Source organism: Triticum dicoccoides, chromosome 1B, assembly GCF_002162155.2.
Source record: "Triticum dicoccoides isolate Atlit2015 ecotype Zavitan chromosome 1B, WEW_v2.0, whole genome shotgun sequence".
NCBI lineage: Eukaryota > Viridiplantae > Streptophyta > Magnoliopsida > Poales > Poaceae > Triticum > Triticum dicoccoides.
Genome location: NC_041381.1, coordinates 445808766 through 445826729, shown reverse-complemented (window position 1 = coordinate 445826729; position 17964 = coordinate 445808766).

Genomic DNA, 17964 nt, shown 5'->3' with positions numbered 1-17964 from the left:
AGGTTACCGAGGTCGGGGAAGAAGGCTGTCATTGAGGAAGTCGTCGCTGGCAGCAGTCACAGGAGTGTGCTCCCCAAAAACCTGATCGCCCCTCTCCCGTACAGGATCACGAAAGGCGGGGTTCGGAGGACTGTTGTCCCTTCTCGCGGTGCACGCCGGACGGAGGGCTGGAGAAGAATTGCGTGGCGGCGCTAAGATCTGGAACGGTGCGAACCATGTGATATAGCGGCGGCTAGGGTAGAGCATGTCAGGTCGGAGTATAATAGTAGGCCTTTGGCCCCCAAACCCCACGTCCAAGTCAATAATAGCTCAAAAAAGAGTCAATAATAGCCCCACCAAGGTTTGTCTCAAAAAAACAGAGTAATTAAGGCGTCCGTTAGTCCCTTTAGTATAAATACAATATCATTAATAATGGCCCCACCTTTTGTCTCACAAAGTAGAGTATGTTGGAGTACAACCGGCTACACGTTTACAATCCGCTTCTCTTCTCTCTCCTCTTCTCTCTCCTTCAACTAAGCACAAATACTATATTTAAATCCTTATAGCCTGCTTATGTCATCTAATTATAGTAGTACTTGCTCTAAAAGTTACTATCCACTGTGTAGTCTGAAATGCCGGGCGTGCAGCGAGCGGTGCCCTCGGTCGGCGCGCCGCTTCAACGGCGGAAGCAGTGAGAGGTCGCGTTGCCCTGACTTGCCATCAATGTGGAGCGGTGGGCTCAGCTGGCACCGGGCAGGAAGCGCGCGCGGGAGGGGGGAGGGGTTTTTGTTGGGCCAAGAAGGTGAGAAGTCAACTTGGGATCGGTCCGGACGGGGAAATATCATGTGCTCCCATACTCTGCATATGACACTAGTGTATGTTACTACTCCCTCCTTTCCGGTTTATAGAGATGTTTAGAGTAACATAGTAATACGTTATAGTACAAGTTACTCCCCACTATGACCAGCCTTGGCCTCTCCCAGTGCTCCACCATGTATAGCTGCTAAGCCTGCCACGTAGGCATAAATATGATGTGGCACCAATAAACTAAGCACCTATGCATTGAACACTTGAGTTACTAAGCCATTTAATGCACTTAGCACCTCATCTAAAGAGCATTAATAGTATAGCCAGCTGCTGGCTATAAGCCTACAGCCCATCTTATAGTCAACATGTACTACAAAGTGCCTAGGAGCACGTGCTAGAGCTGGCTCTTCACGAAGAGCCCGCTTACCTTCTCTCTCCTCTTCTCTTTCCTCCAACTAAGCAGAAATATACTACTGTTTATTCCTTATAGCCCGCCGACTCAGCTCTATTGTACTTGCTCTAAGCACATCTAACCACTTGCTAGCACCCCCTTGACCGTGGACCTTGATGGTGTACGTCACCTTGTGTCTCATAATTTTCCTCATCATCATCTGAGTCCTAGAAGATCTCACCCACATCATCATTAGCATGCAGCCGCCTTGATAGACAACGTGCGCAGAAGGAGTAGAGGCGACTGGGGACACACCACCACCACGTCGTGGGCACTCCGTATGTGCTCGTGTGTGTGCAGCGTGCGTGTTTTTCCATCGGTGCTAGCTCTAAGGCCGGGGCTACAGTCGTCTTCGTCTCCGACTAGTAGTTGAGCAACGACGGCAAAGAGGTGCTGCAAGAGATGCGTATGCGTCGTTGCGTGCGAGCTTCGCTGTAGCACGACGAACCGGACGTCGCCGCGGATGGCGCACGCCTCCATGCAGCCGAGTGTGTGCGCATGCATGTGTTATTCACATGCATTCTGCGGCCGAGCGTGTTAGCATGCACGTCTTGTGTACGTGCGTTGTGTGTTCCATGCTATGCGCGTATGTGCATGAGTTGGATCGGATGGAGTAAGTGCGTTTGCTTGTGTACATATTTTAGAGTGTAGATTCACTCATTTTGTTTCGTATGTAGTCCCTTATTGAAATATCTAAAAAGACTTATATTTGAGAACGGAGGGAGTATAAAACATCTTCAACTTAGCATCTTGATGTACCGTTTCTAGTGGTTAGCGAAAAGTTGATGTTCTTTTAGTTGTTTATAGGTGGGCAGGCGGCAAAAAACAGGGGAAAACGCGCAAGGTTCCTTGCAGACGCTCCACCGCGAGGTTCCTTGCTCCTCCTCGGTCGTCGGGAATCTATGCTCTTCAACTCTTTTCTTTTACGTGAGCTTTGTTCATCCTTTTCCCAACATGGAGACATCTAGCATCAAGGTGCACGTGTCATGCAAGAAAATGGAGATAATTAGATAAACAATGCGTAAGTGAGTCGTGCGGGGAGGGGGAGTGGGGGGGAACCCTTTTCCGTAAGTGAGTCGTGCACTTCGATGGCACCTACGCAATATTTTTTCTCCTCGATGGCACGTGAATGGCACGTGAATAGTGCACGTACTCAACGGCGGAGCATGGGATGGTAGCAATGACATGGTCAGCCCTTTTTTGGAGAGAGTACGTACTACTAGTAAATAACTTTGATGTGTCCCGTCAACTCGCAGAACGATGAGAAGCTTGATTACGCCTTCTCCCTCGCCAACGCGTGTGCGGTGGCTCGTAGCACGAGGAGAAACTTTTGCTTACAAGCGGTGGACGTGCAGCAGTTCATTTGGTGTCAGATTGCCAGAAGCACTACTGTAGAACCATCGACTTCCGGAAGAGGCGAAGAGCCAAGCGCAAGGTCACCTACTAACCTTAGGCTAGGCGTAGTGGGAGTAACATAAGTAGAGGTATCTTCCTTTTTTATTCTAGAAACAACCACACGCGAATATCAAGGTGCTGGTTACGTAGAACAAATTTCCTGCAGTCCGTGCTCAGCACTCCTCTATCTCTCTTCTCAGCCAGCCAGCGGACGCGCGGAGCCCATCATCTGTTTGCTCACATGAGGCCCCACATGTCAGTGAAAATGCAAGAGGACCCACTGAACCTGCACATCTTTCACCTCGACGTGCTGGTGATGAAAAACAAATCCAAGAAAGATCTTCGGTGGCCGCTTTTGGAGTTACTCAAGAGTAGTAGGATTCTATTTACAGTTTAACCCAAGATGCACATTTCGTGGCTTCAACTTATCAACTACCACTCTATTTTCTTTCATGACATGACCTGGATGCTGGATGTCCCACGTGTCGGCAAAAGGAGGAAGAACTCGACCAAATCTTCGGTTGTGCTCTCGGATTAGACTAGTTGTGCTAACTTAAATTTTTTATTGTGTACTCCCTCCGTTCCAAAATACTTGACTTCCATTTGTCCAAAAATGGATGTGCCTATATACTAAAACATTTCTAGATACATATATATTTTGACAAATACTAGAACGGATGGAGTAGAATGGATGCAAGTTTTTGTATTGGGAAGAAGAGTACATCCATATATTGATAGAGCATTGGAGTTGGCCTTACAAGTGGGACCGCAGTTGAGGAAACCGACTATCGGCAAACCCCCACCTTGCCCGCCGCGCGATGGCTGAGTTAGAGGAACGATGAGGTTGAAGAGATTGCTCTAGCACGGACTCCAAGAAATTTGGTGTCAGATGGAAGTCGTGCTGGTGGCGTGTGCTGAACTCCTGGACGTGAATGCTTGTTCTGGCCCATGCCACCCTACTACTCCTACTACTTACTATATAGTACTACTAGTATCGAGGATTCGAGGTGCTGGTTACGTATGGCTACAGTAAAAACACCTGCACGACGCGTGAAGCATGTGAAGCTAGTACAAATAGTGTACTACTATTGTTGATGATTGGCTCTGATAACCCATTGCAATGCATGTACAATTATGTATTCAGAAAATATTTTTTTGCCTTGTCGCACCACTCACTCACAGAAGCAACTCGAAAGCCATTCATAAATTTAGTAAGTTTGTCACAGGCATATCATTTTATTACATACAACAGGTCATCAACCCACATTGACAACAAGGATACATTATAAATACTAAAGTTTTCACCACACAACAAATAACAAGCAATGAAATGAACTTCAACTCAACCATTCCTCGACGTTGGAAACGCTTGCTTTGAACCACAAGTGATTCTCTAGGACAGGGCATCTATTGTCGATCTCGAGACCAACGCGGGACTGATCATCCAGGCTGAAGCGGCCTACTATATCAGTACCAGGGTGGGGAACCACCCAAATGTCCGAGGTATAGACATATTTGCTTCTCATAAATGGTGCTAGTAACGTTGTGTCAACAGCAGTTGGATCGCCTTTCACCATCATCGGATAGTTTTGTCCAAGGAAGAGCGAGTTTTCTCCAAGACTATCAATTCTGTACCAGGGAGAAGGTGTTGGCGCTAGCACACTAGTATCCATCCCGAATACCATGCAACGGGTGTTGGAATAGGTCCGGAGAGTGCGACCATGGGAGACTACACCTGCTTCCTTAGCAATAACATCATCAGTGGGCTGTATACACACGAGAAGAGGTGATCCATCGGAATTAGTTGCCAGGCGCCAACGAGTATATGGGCGCTGCTCGTCCTCATGCTCATGATCATCACCATCGTCATCTCCCCCTTGGTTATAAATTTTTTCAAGTATAGGTGGTGGAATTTTCACAGGACCTTGGAAACACAAGAAGAAGGTTAATTAGTAAAGGGAAACTTGCTAACCCGCATGCATGTGGATGAAACAATTATAATTACAGTGGAAGACAAATGTACCGAAATCATAACGATTCCATGCAAAAACAGTGCCACGAGTGGTGGCAGCAAACACAAGGCCCTCGTATTCAATTGCATCACAGTACTCATCTGTGTACAGAAACTGATTTTTGAGCAATGTCCATCGAGTCAAACCAGCAACGATGGCAACAAGCTTGTCGAAGATAGCAACAACTTCATAGTTGTTGTAATTCCAAGAGCGAGTGGGGACTCGAGAAATTGCTATATTCCATAGAAGACAGTCACCATGATTGTATTTGAACGTGCGTACAATACCGGTGTGCTCAACCTCTGGGCAGTCTGCTGAGATTTTTGGAAGTGGAACCCGGTCATGAGTGTACACATTCACAAGTTCCCACTCGCAGTTGGACCCAATGTAAACAACCCAATCTCCATTTGCGCCTGCCCAGGCCTTGCCCTCAAGCGATGGCATCTTAACATCATACGTATCATTATCAAGCGGCATCAACTTGCACAGGGTGAGGCCTCCGTCGTGACGGCGCCGGTCATCAGGGTCACGGCGAAGAAGATAGGGGAGATCAAACCGTTCCTTGACTCTTGGGTTCCTTGTAATGATGTTATTAGTTGAGTCAAGAATGGGCTTGAACAAACCTGCCATGCTAGCCGAGGTGATGATGTCACACCGATCAATGAGTTCCCCCACCACATCATCTTTCAGATCGGGGCAAGAATAACGGGGTCGTTTCCGTCCTGTTCCCTCCATGGAGAAGACGATCGAACAATGGCAGAAGAAAGCGTGAAGGGCTGAAGGAAAATGGAGGAGGGAGAGGAAGAGCGTGCGACAGCAGTTCCAAATCGAGAGGGAAAGGCGAAGCGTCGGTGGACGGTTGCCAGTTTACCACGGTTCACGAAGGGGCGCCCCAGCCTACACATCGGTTCGGAAATACTCCTACTACTCGTCGTCTTCTCACTGATATGTTGGAACGGGACCACATGTCAACGAAATATGGTGTGTAATTTCTCGTGCAAAATGCGATCTGGCCGCGTTGGCCCGAAGTGCCGCATTAGTTTTTTTTTTGAAATTTGCCGCATTAGTTATCGACCTTTATTTTTTTTAACATGCAATCTGAATGGATAGCTCCTGTGGTCATCACACGTGAGAGGATATAGTGATGGTTGATTCGCCCGAGCATCTTTACTGTGGGAATATGGGAGTACCAGCGGATTCAAGAACAGAGAAATGATGGTTGCTTCGTCCGAGCAACTTACTATGGCGAAGGTGGGGCTCTGTGGTTTGACTGCTCACTAGTCATTACTACTGCGGCGCAACGATCGGGGTGAATCTTTCCCTGAAGTTGTGTTGTGCACTCAATATTGCTGCATGGCAGGTGGAGCCGGATGAAGGATGTCCAACATGTCGGTGAAACGAAGTTGAATTGTTTCTGGCATTGCTATCAATCCTTCAGGATTTGTTTATATGTACGCATAATTTTGATGAAATTATACTATGATGCTATGAAGGTTTCAACTCTGGTTCCCGCAGGAAAAAAAAGGTTTCAACTTAGGATTCATGTGTCTTGCCTCGAGATTATCTCGTTACAACATTCCATCAAATACAAATGAAACTACCATGGCTAATGCATCTCAATGGTTCGCAGATCAGCGCCAATATTCACATCACAACTGAAGACAAAGTTGTGAGAAGGTGTACAAATAAAGAAAAAAATATAATTGATCGATGTTGTTCGTAGGCATGGCTCCATTTCCTTGGCACAGTGTTCATTGCTTGGCAGCTAGTTTCACCCAGCTCTGTAGCCAAAAAAGAGGTGTATGAAGGACACCACAATCCGATCATTTTGTGCAGCTCCACTAAAATCGGGCGGACCATCCCTGTTTGCAAAGATATCCAGTCAGTGTGATTACAATAATAGTGGAACTAGATGATGAAACATAACACACATAAATAGAAGCCGATCACCTCTACGATCTCTCTTTAGGACTAACTTCTTGTCGGAGAAGATTAGACACGGAGTTGGATGAGGAGGATAGCAAAACCACTCTCCCTTTCCGCAGTCCCACAGAAATGTAAAAACGTTGCCCGTGTGACATTTTGGCGGAACTGCACAAAACACTCTTCAGAAAAGTGATTTGTGCAGTTCACCAAAAGGTCGCAATAGCAACGAGGTGAAAATGGATAGCCCTGTTTGCAAAAGGAGGTCGAAAGGAAACAATTACTGCCCAATAACACGAGTCGAAGACACATACGCCGACAAAAAAGAAGCATGTTCCATGTAAAAGGGGAAAGATAGCACATGGTGGTTTATCAAAAATGGTTTGAAGACGAGATTGCAAGATGGAAAGTACGCCGGCCGAGATACGATTTAAGCAAACAACTAAAGAAGATCCACATGCAGCAACGTGGGAAGATGGGCAGTGGAGCAAGGCCGGAGGAAGCTATACCTTAGGGTCGTCGGGATGTTACTAGGAGGGCGTCGGCGGTCGGGATCTGCCCATACTGCGAAAGCGAGCAAGTGGCGAAGGCCCTACCGCGCCGAAGCTTGGTCAGAGAGAACGGCGGGTACCGCAGATCGGGACGAGCTGCCTCAACACCGTCGAACAGAGAGACGATGCACATCCTCCCTTTCCAACGGCGGACGGGATGCGGCCGGATCACTGACCAACGCTGAGAGAGAGAGGCCACGGCGGCCTTGTGTGAGATTGTGTGACGAGACTCATGAGAGACAAACCCATTTTTCCATTTTCCCCACGGCAATTGTTTTATATTCTAGGTGTGGTACCCGACCCTCCTTCGAGTAAACAACCGCTACACGCGTTAAATTATCACGTGGGCTACCTTTTGTACAGAAACGAACTCCACCGTGTACCCGCGCGGGTGTGGCCAGGAACGAGACGTGAGTACGTGTGTCCTGCGTGCACTTCTTCTTTAGGTGCAGGTACATACGTGGGTGGGTGTGAGAGACATGGTTTGTGCGAAACAGAGGCAATGTGTTGATGATATCTCAATCAGAAAAATGTAACATATGCAATGTGTGTGAAACGGAGTCATGGACGTGAGATATCGATAGAATTGAAAACAGGGATGAAGTGTGTGGCTGCGCGATCGATAAAGAGTGCCATCGAATTTGTGTTTTCCCACATCAAAGATACAGGGCGGCTGGCCTACTGGAATTTGAGAGGGCAGAGGTGCAGTTCTTCTCTGTGGCATGGATACCTACCTACAACGTTCGACTATCGGTGTGTGTGTGGGGGGGGGTAGAGACCGGTCGACTAGTATATGTCTGGGGAAGGAGAGAGACCTAGCTATGTATTGAGGGAGATCGATCGACATCCATGGATATGTGTAGCAGAGGAATAAGGTTGGGAAAAAGACAAAGGTAGAGCGTCAGAGGGAATTGGTGGTGGAGTGGCATCTCACAAATGGTGGGAGAGGCCTGCTAGACAAACGGAGGGTATGAGTGCAATATCAATAAGAGAGGGCGGGGGATGTCTGTCTGTCTATGCATGTGCGTGTGAGAGACGGGTCGGGAGGTATTCAAGGATGATGAGGGGAGAAGATATGGTTGTGGTAAGCATGCGTAACTACATAGGAAGATCAACCGTCGTGTGTCCGAGAAAAGGAGAGACATAACTAGCGAGGTAAGTGTATTGGTGCTTGGTGAAAACGAATTGTAGTCGACCTGGATATATGTAGGGAGATCAGTTCATATATGCGCATGCATGTGTTAGAAGCAAAAAAGGTCCGGAGAGGCAGACATGGGGAGAGAGTGTGGCTAGGAGGTGGTGCGAGAGGCCTACCATGTCGAGGGGGGAGGAGTGTGCGAGCATGTGACTAATGAAAAGAGGGGCGGGAGTGTGCACCTGCGTGGAATCGTATTGGACATATGGGGGCATGGACGGTGAGAAGAGAAGAGGGGAAGTATATATGTGTTTGTTGTAGGCACACTTGGCGAGAGAGGTATATCGACCAGTGTGTGCCAGAAAGAAGGAGCCGGGGGCCTACACACACCGCTGGTGGACGACCTAAAGAGAAATAATGAACGTGCGCGATGGAGGGGACGCTAAGGGTGTGTGAGGGGGGCGGGCGTGTGCATGCACGATAGAAAGTTAGCGCTAGCTAGCTACAAATAGAAGAGGATCGTGAAGGTGTAAAAGACAAACAAAGATCATAATTCATTATAAAAAGGTGGATACGGATACTTGAAGAAGATATCATAATGTACAACATTGATTATAATTTGGGCTAATGTGTGGCTTTTGCAACTCAGGTCTAAATACTTGTCATAATGTAGGGGGCGGGGCACTATACTTTGTGTGATAAACACGGTGTACGTATGGAACATGGTTTAGATTATGAATATATAGTTAGTACATCAAATGTGCTATTATTTGGAATCAACATCAAGTGTATTCAAAAAATAGAATTCGAGTTCATGTAGTACACATAGTTCATATCTATCTCTATAGTAATCATGTGGTGTGTTATTAAGGTAATACACGAATGATGGTTGAAGTTGGCAACAATCATGATTGTAGATTCTTATTGAAATAGAGAAACGAATTCAAATTTAGTTCGAATTGCAACGGTAGTATAGACATTTGGAATGCACTAAAATGTTGGTATGAGTAGGTTACATGCATTATACAGCAAGGCGAAAAAAATTAATCGGACATAACATGGATTCATACTCCCTCCTTCCATCTATATAGGGCGTAATGAGATTTTTAAGACCACCTTTGACTATTGACAAGATTAATAGTCCATGACATGCACAATGTGAAAATTATATCATTGAAAGAACCTTTCACAAACAAAGCTAACGGTGTGCTTTGTGTAAGTTGCATGTCATATATTACTGCTCTAATATTTGGTCAAAGTTAGCATCGAAAAACGCATTAGGCCCTATATAGATGGAAGGAGGGAGTAGCTTTGAATAGCATTTGTATAGTAAAACGGGGCAAGACACTCTCTTTGTGTGGTGTGAATAGTTTTTTTTCATTTTCTTTTTGGTTGAGGGAAGTGCGAATTGATTTGGTACGTACAAGTACAATATTACTATGCAGTCAAAAAAAAGTACAATATTACTACACGTTAGGCTTGTCCCTAAAATTCAACCCGCGTCTTGTTATATCCCGAAATTATAGATATCGTGCTCCCAAAACTGGCGCCTTCACAACCCGCGCCTTGCTATCCCGAAATTACAACGCGCACAAAAACTCCCTCCAGCTGCCAAATCCCGACACGCGAAATCCCCCTTCTAACCCTAAGCCGAAAGGGCCGCTAGTTCAAATCGGTGGGGGGTGCTTTTGTAACACACCCTACATTTTGGACAAGCGCGTCCGTAAGTCATGCTTAACCCCCTCCCATCGCCCCCTTTTCACCATTCGAAATCCCAGGCCGCCATAACCTCTCCGCTCCAGCCGCGAAACCCCACCCTTCTCCGTCCGCCACGTCACCGCTGCCCAGCCGGAGCCTCTTCCCCGACGACGTCGTCCACCGCAATAGCTCGACGTCCCTCGTCCACCTCCCCAGATGAGGATCCGTCGTTCATCTCGCCGTCCCGCCGGTTCAGCCACCCCATTCTCCACCTCCAAGGAGATGCTCCGACGATTGCCTCGTCTATCGCGGCTGCTCCATCCCCACAACGCCACCTTAACCTGCTCCACCGGAACCGCAGCATCCTCACCGACTCCTCGGACGAAGCCGAGGCCTACTCGGCGCCACCAAAGAGTTTGTACACTCATCGCATCGTACCTTCTCCTAAACTCGACCTCCCGGCGCCGACGGTGCTCCATCCCGCACCCCCATGGAGCGGCTACCTTGAAGCCGGCGCCGCGGGCAACATCTCCACGGCGGCTCTCTCCCAGTGCGAGGCCCCTTCGGCGGTGACGGCCATACCAGCTGGATCTGCTGCTGCTGCTCCGGCGCTCGCTCGCTCGCTCGCGCTGCTGCTGCTCCGGCTCTTGCTCGCTCGCTCACGCTGCTGCTGCTGCTCCGGCTCTTGCTCGATCGCTCGCTCGCCCAGCTGCTGCTACTCTCCCCCTCGCTCGCGCTGCTGCTCTGCTCCGATTAAGCCACACTTCAGTCGACTGAATCGACTTTTGGGTCAGTCGATTTTCAGGGGTTAGGGGGGCTCGCCGGAGTTAAGGAAGAACCACCCGCAGCGGGGACGGGGGCTCGCCGGAGAGGTGCCCCACTATCTATCTTAGGGTTCAGGGTAGGGGGCGGGGGGCCTAGAGGGCTGGCCGAGGCGGCGGTGGCGAGTTGTTTCGGGGCGGCGAGGCGGTGCTGGGGCTGGCGGTTCGGCCGGTGGTGGCAGGCGGCTCAGGGGTGTGCAGGTTGAAGATGAACTGCAGGCCCTCCCTAAACTACATGTCGAGTGTCTCTCTGCTACCATTGCGTTCAGTTTCGACAGTAGCATTCAGATTCCACAGTTAATTTCAGTTTCGATAGTTAAGTTCAGAGTCAACAGTTTTTACCTCATCTGTTGTAGTCAGGTGGTTTTTGGTGATGTTAATTTTACATCCATTTTTCATCATCTATTGGAGATGCTATTAGAATCCCACTTGAGATTGATGATGTCTGTCTTGTGCTGCTTCAGCCTTGACGTCTTACGGCTCACCGAAGCTGCTCCAATGACAGAACAATCCATCACAACAGAGCAGTGCCCTAGACGCCGTCTACAGATTCCTTAGATCTTCCTCCACACCTCCGACAGCCACCTCTGCCTCAACTGATTCAGCGACCAACCCAATGATGTTGAGGTCGACACGGCTACGGCAAAGAGGTTGTACACTTGTTGCGTCACTTATTACTATACATTCACGTCGATCCATTAGGGCTATTTTGGTTCAACGGAAAAACATAGCAATAGGGAATTTTCCAATGGCACTCTACTATTCAATTATTCATGCATTTTGTTGAAAGGAATGAAGCAAAACATCCATCTAGTCCTACTTTTCAAAATCCTATGCATGAAAACAAGACCAAGTGCATTAGTGCCAGAATAACATTCTAACTGTACACGATTTCATACGGTTTCCCTTTATTTTGGCCATGTTTCTTTGCATTCCTCTGCTCTTCCAATTCCTGTAAACCAAACACCTAAGTTGATAGAAATCCTGTGTTTACAAATGCTCTGTTTACCATGTGCATTTTCCTATCCTATTCCGGTGTTTTTCCTATCCCTGCGTTTTAAGAATCATGCAAGCCAAATGAGCCCTTACAGAATTACTTCAGTTACAGGTACGTGTCGAAGGGAACTTTGTGTGGTTTGTCCTGCTCCTGTCGCGACGTCGTCCACCTCACCTGAGCTGCTCCATCGACAGAAGCATCCACCAAACCAGACATCACGACTCCTGATCATCTTTCGCCGCCTCAGATCTCCTTCCCTGCCGCCGGCATGCACCCCAACGGCATCACCATCATCGACTCAGCAGATGAACCTCAGGAGTACACGGGTCCACAAGAGAGGTCGCACTCTTTTGTGTCTGCTTATGTTATGCATTGCTTAAACTTACCTGCTACTTTATCGTCCTGTTCAGCTCTTGGACTCCGAACTCAGGTCCAAATTCATGTTCAAACTTGAGTTCTAAATTAGTTGTGGGGCACATATCGAGGCAGCAATGAATATTATGTCTGTCTAATATCTGGTTCACCTAGGGTATGCCTATGTTGTTCATCTTGGGTGGGAAACAAATAGTAAAGCAATCATCATCTGTCTTTTTATTAATTTAAAGCAATCATCAGCCTGCTATCATTATTTTTGGATCCATCCACTAGTTGTTACCATCACTCTAATTTTCTGCATGCTCTCCTTACATAATCTCACCATATTTTTTCGTATGCATGTCAGATATTGTACACAGTCATGCTGAACATGTAGAGAAAAAGAGAAGAGTTTTGCGTGGCAATACAATGTCATGCAGACATCGCTCCATGGTGGGTTCAATGGCAAACCCTCCCCACCCCTCTCCAGATTGTAATCCAGAGGAAGATATCTGTTCTGAAGCGGATTCAGACGCCGCTGACCACTCCTATTTACCCCCAAGGTGTTTGCTCTACCTTGGAATGATGATGTTAGTCATATCATGCATATGTAGCCTTGCAGTGCCTACTTTTGACATCATATATGTCATTTGCTTAGTTTAGACATGTTCTGTAATGCCACCTGTTTAGTTTCTATATCATATATGGGAATTATGCAGTCTCATGTCTTTTAGCCAGCCATAATATATGTGAAATGTGCAATGCCATCCTGTTTAACCAGGCATCATATATTTGAATGATATCTTGCCCATCCTTTTCTTCATTACATTTCCATTTGTCGACAATGTTTGTACATTAAACTACTCTTCCTGTGAATCAGCCATTTGGGTGGGAGATGGAAAAATCTGGAGTGAAAACAAGGCCTTCAGAGCAGACAGTGCTACCTGTCGAAGCAGATCTCTTGTTGGGTCCCGATAGCTCCTCAGAGATGGATTCAGAGACAGATGACCAGTCCTATTCCCCTACTGAGGTGTATGCTCTAACTTGGCACGGTTATACTGCTCATATCATGCATACGGTGTCTTGCATTGCATAGTTTAGACATCATATACACAATATTCAACACCATGTTCTTAGTTCAGACATCATATCGAATGCCCTCTGTTTAGCATATAAATCACATATGTGAATTAAATGGTGCGATCCTGATTACTTAGATAACATGTAGGTGAATTATGTCATGCGATCCTGTTTTGTTATTCATCATATCTTTGAATTATGTTATGCTATGCCATCCAGTTAGATAGACATCATATATGTGAAATTATGTCATGCTATCCGTTTTAGTTAAACAATATACATGTCAACTATTTCATGCCCTCTTTTTTCCACGCTATCTATTGCATCTATCTCTCATACAATGTCTATACATTCAACTATGTTTCCTGTTTATCAGCCATTTGAATTGGAGTGGGTGATGCCAGTATCTAGCGGAATAAAAACACGGTCTTCAAATAAAACAGTGCTACCTATTGGTGGAGATAGCACCCCGGTTGTACATGCACAAGAACCAGCCCTACCAACATAACCCAAACTCTCGCATATTGTACCCCTACTGCGATGGACAGAGAACCAGCTTCACCCAATCTAACCCCAACCCCAGCCGATAGTAACCCAGTTCCTGTTGACACAGCACCATCTCCACCACAGAGCTCCCAAACAAGAGCAGTTAGTAAGGCAGCTCCAGTGCCCAAAGGGCCAGTACTATCACAGCCAACCCTAGCTCCACCAGTTAGTACGCCTATTCCCGTGGAGGAAGCACAACCAGCCAGTCGTAGTTTAGCATCTATCGCATTTGATGTTATTAAATCATATGTGTGTGTCTTCCCATCTTGGAAATATTGTACTGAAGATGAAGGAAAATGCCATTTGTAGGTGTTTGTCCAGGAGTTATGTGTAAGTAATGTTATTCATGGCAATTACTTTGCTTCGTCCCATACATCCTACCTCCATGATGGTTATAATACAGCAAATTTTCCCATTTTTCTCTATATAGAAGGACCGATTTGGAAACTCAGGATGAGGTAACCTGTGCTAATACCTCTGCTATCTTCAAGAATGCTTGGTGGCAGTATCGGAATTACCTGAAGAAACGTACTTCACCGGCAAAGAAACTCATCAAATTCCCTTACGTTCTCCTGAGACACATTTACTGGACGATGACTGGGAACGCCTTGTTCTCTACTGGTCCTGAACCAAGAATGTGGTAAGGACTATGAGCTCATTTTCTATTTTTAAGTATTATATTCTTGTGTCTTACTGTACTCTGTTCATGTAGAACAAGTGCCTAAACCTGAAGAACAACTGTTCTAATTTAAGATTCCATTGCTATCATAGTTCAAAAAAGCGCTAGGCGTTAATTGTGCGTTTTGCCACCGCCTTGCACTTTACTGACCAAAGCGCATGCTTATGCGCAGTTATGCACAGATTAAGCATAGTTATGTGCAATGCGTTTTGCCAACACCTAGAGCCTAGGCGCGCTTAAGCGCTCGCTTAGGCGCGCCTTTTTTAACTATGATTGCTTTGCTCTTGTATCATTGTATTTACTCATACAAACTTATTTTTAAATTGAAGGATCCAATCGAAACTCCAATGGCACGGCAGGTATGTTCACGCATGTTTCTTTAACAGGTTTGCTCTTATCAATAGCTCTTTTGATTTCAATTTCAATTGTGTATACAGTTGACTTTCATATCATGCACATTACTAGCATCACAACAGAGCCAATAGTGTTGTTGTACATGTAGACCCGTGGTACCCATCTAAAATCTTGTTGTGCCGTGTAGTTTCCCACGCTTTGTATTCTTTCACTGCTGCTTTGTCTTGAACCGATATGATTTGAACCGTGTCTCTATTTTGATTTGGCAAGACAATCCAGTGACCATAGGACATAGATATATGTTTGTTTGATGCTTTTATTATGTACTAGTACTTGGCAACAGAAGACTTGGTAGTTTAATCCTGTCCACCTTACTAATGAACTGGTTCACCGAAATGAGTTTCATATACTAGTACATGCTAAACTTGTTATGTGTCTGCTTGTTTCTTCTTTTAGAATGCTGACAGAATATTGGGGAAGAGTGCCTTATTAAGCAATGGTAAAGGAAGTAATGCAGATAAGGTTCAGGATAGTGACACATCCTTGTTGGTCTCCAACAAAGCTGATAAAACAGCTAGGAAGACTATCTTGAAGACAGCGAGACAACCCCAAAGTCCTGTCTTGGTTTAGTGTTCGAGTTACTGGCCACTACCTTGCACAAGCTATTCAAACTCACTGTCTGAATCAGTTCGGTTTCTTGAGTCTCAACTACAAGCTGAAAGACATCGATCAGATGTGTTGTGACAAGAAGCGGAAGGACTGAGGAAGTCCCTGGACATTCAGATGCATACTTTCTGGTGCAACAGCAAGCGTTGGAGGATTTTAGCGCCAAACAGGACAAAGCTAATCAGCTTGCTAAGCTTATTGCCAGCATGGTGGATACCAAGGATAATGTTAGCTCTTCTGAAGTTGTTTCAGTTATGCTCTTGTTTTGCTGACGCGTTATTTGCACTGGTGGCCAATTTTGACGGCCAAGTGTATGTAATATGCTGCTTTGTTCCCTATATTTGCACTGGTGGCGAACTTTGATGCCCAGTGGATGTAATATGTGTAATAGCGGTAATAGGCTAGCCTTAATTGCCTGCTTATTTATTTCCTTATTGTCTTGTTTAGTTGTTTGCTTGTAGTCACTGCAGTTCTTTTTCTGTGTTTTCTAGTGGCCACAATAGCCTATTTTTGGTAACTAGGCCAAAATAATCATGGCAACACACGGACTGTTGTAACCATGGGCCTCCTGCAGGCCGTATGATCCATGGGCCTTCGTTCGACCGTAGGAGCATTGGCCTTCTATACGGGTCGTAGGATCCATCGGCCTTCTATACGGGCCTTAGGGATCAATGGGCCTTCTACGGGCCGTAGGGTCCATGGGCCTTCTACGGGTCGTACTATCCATGGGCCTCATATGGGCCATAGGATCCATGGGCCTTCTACGGGGCGTATCATCATTTCACCAATCACGGGCCATACTATTCATGGACCATAACGGGCCGTTAATAGGCCGTATTTGATAACTCTATGAAAACAGCCCAACGGGTTTTTTTTGACATGAAAACGGCCCAACGTATTAACGGACCGCAAACGGGCCGACTGTAACGACGGGCTGAATTTGGCCCACAAGTAGAAAATGATAGTAACGGGCCATATGTAACCAAATGCTGCAAATGAGCCCAAGAATCAATGGGCCCTGAGAAGGCCGAAAGATAACTTGGGCTGGAAACGGCCCAATGGAATAACGGGTCGTTAATGGGTATAAAGTGATACACTGTTCATTACGGGCCAGTTTCACCACGGGTCGTTAATGGGCCAAGAGTTACAAAGGTCCTCATATGGGCCGAAAGAAGTCATGGGCCACACACGGGCCGGAAGTTAAAACGGGCTGAATCATATTGGACAGCCCAGATGACGCTACTGGGCCTAATTCAGATAGGGCGTAACGGGCCCTGGGTTAGCGGGCTGTAAATGGGCTATATGCGAACAGGCCGTTAACAGGCTTTCCATGTGCTGGCCCTCCACCTTTTGACCAAGTCAAACGGGCCGGCCTTTTCACAGGAATGGGCCTTTGTTGGGCCATACCACGTGTCGCCGTATCATAGGCGCCTTCGGTCCAATGAGCGGATGATATATGTCCCAACGGTGAGCCGACACGTGTTTCCTCCAGCCAATGATGATTTTACATGTGGAAAATCCCCATTGGTCGGGGCTGTTAATGGGTTATCGGATCCAAAACCCGACCTGATAGCTTAACGGCGTTCCGTTACGGTGGATGCCACGTGTCGGTCACCCTTGACGAAAGCAGTTCTATGACGCGGGATTTATCGTCATGGAAGTGGACACTTCCGTGATGATAATTTTGGTAATGTCATGGAACACTTCTACGACAGCACAGGTATGACTATCTTGATTCTACCATAAATTTGTCATGGATGTACATGCATGACAAAAATGCGACCTACTGTGACAAACACGTATCATCACGGGAGTGTATTTTTTTTGTAGTGTGAGTTCACCGCGGCAAACTTTTATATCTTACAGGAAGATATGAAGAAGGCACGGGAGCTTGAGGTCCTTGAGAGACTGAGAGGAGCAGACACTCACAGATTCATACTGACATGGAAGGAAAATAGGGATATCAGATTCACTGTGGACTACACCCCAGGTAACTCCTAAGAAACCGTGAAGTGCAGTTGCAGAAGTATGTATCGCAAAGGACTTCCTTGCAAACATATTCTTCACGTTCTGATTCAGCTACGCTTACGTGAGATACCTAAGTGTTTAGTACTGCGGAGGTTTAGCCAAGTTGCAAGGGGTGGACTTCCCGTGAAGCACACTAGCGATCTGTTTGCGTGGGGATGGGCAGGTGCAGGGGACAGAGCTAGGTACAACGAGTTGACTATCTTATCTGCCGAAGCAACTCATAAAGCAGGCCATAAACCATTTTTATTCGACAAGTTGAAGGCGGCTTTGAGGGACATAATAGATAATGATTACACTGTGGAGGATGAGCCTGGTGCGGAGGTAAAGTTTGTGAACGACGATGCATTTGAGCCTAATCAAGATCATGGTCTTGTTCGTGATCCCGCAAAAGTTAACACCAAAGGCGCGCCAAAACAGAATGTTAAAGGCTGCGGTAAGGATGGTCCTGATGTCACTAAAAATAGGCGACCTAAAGCTTCTGATGAGAA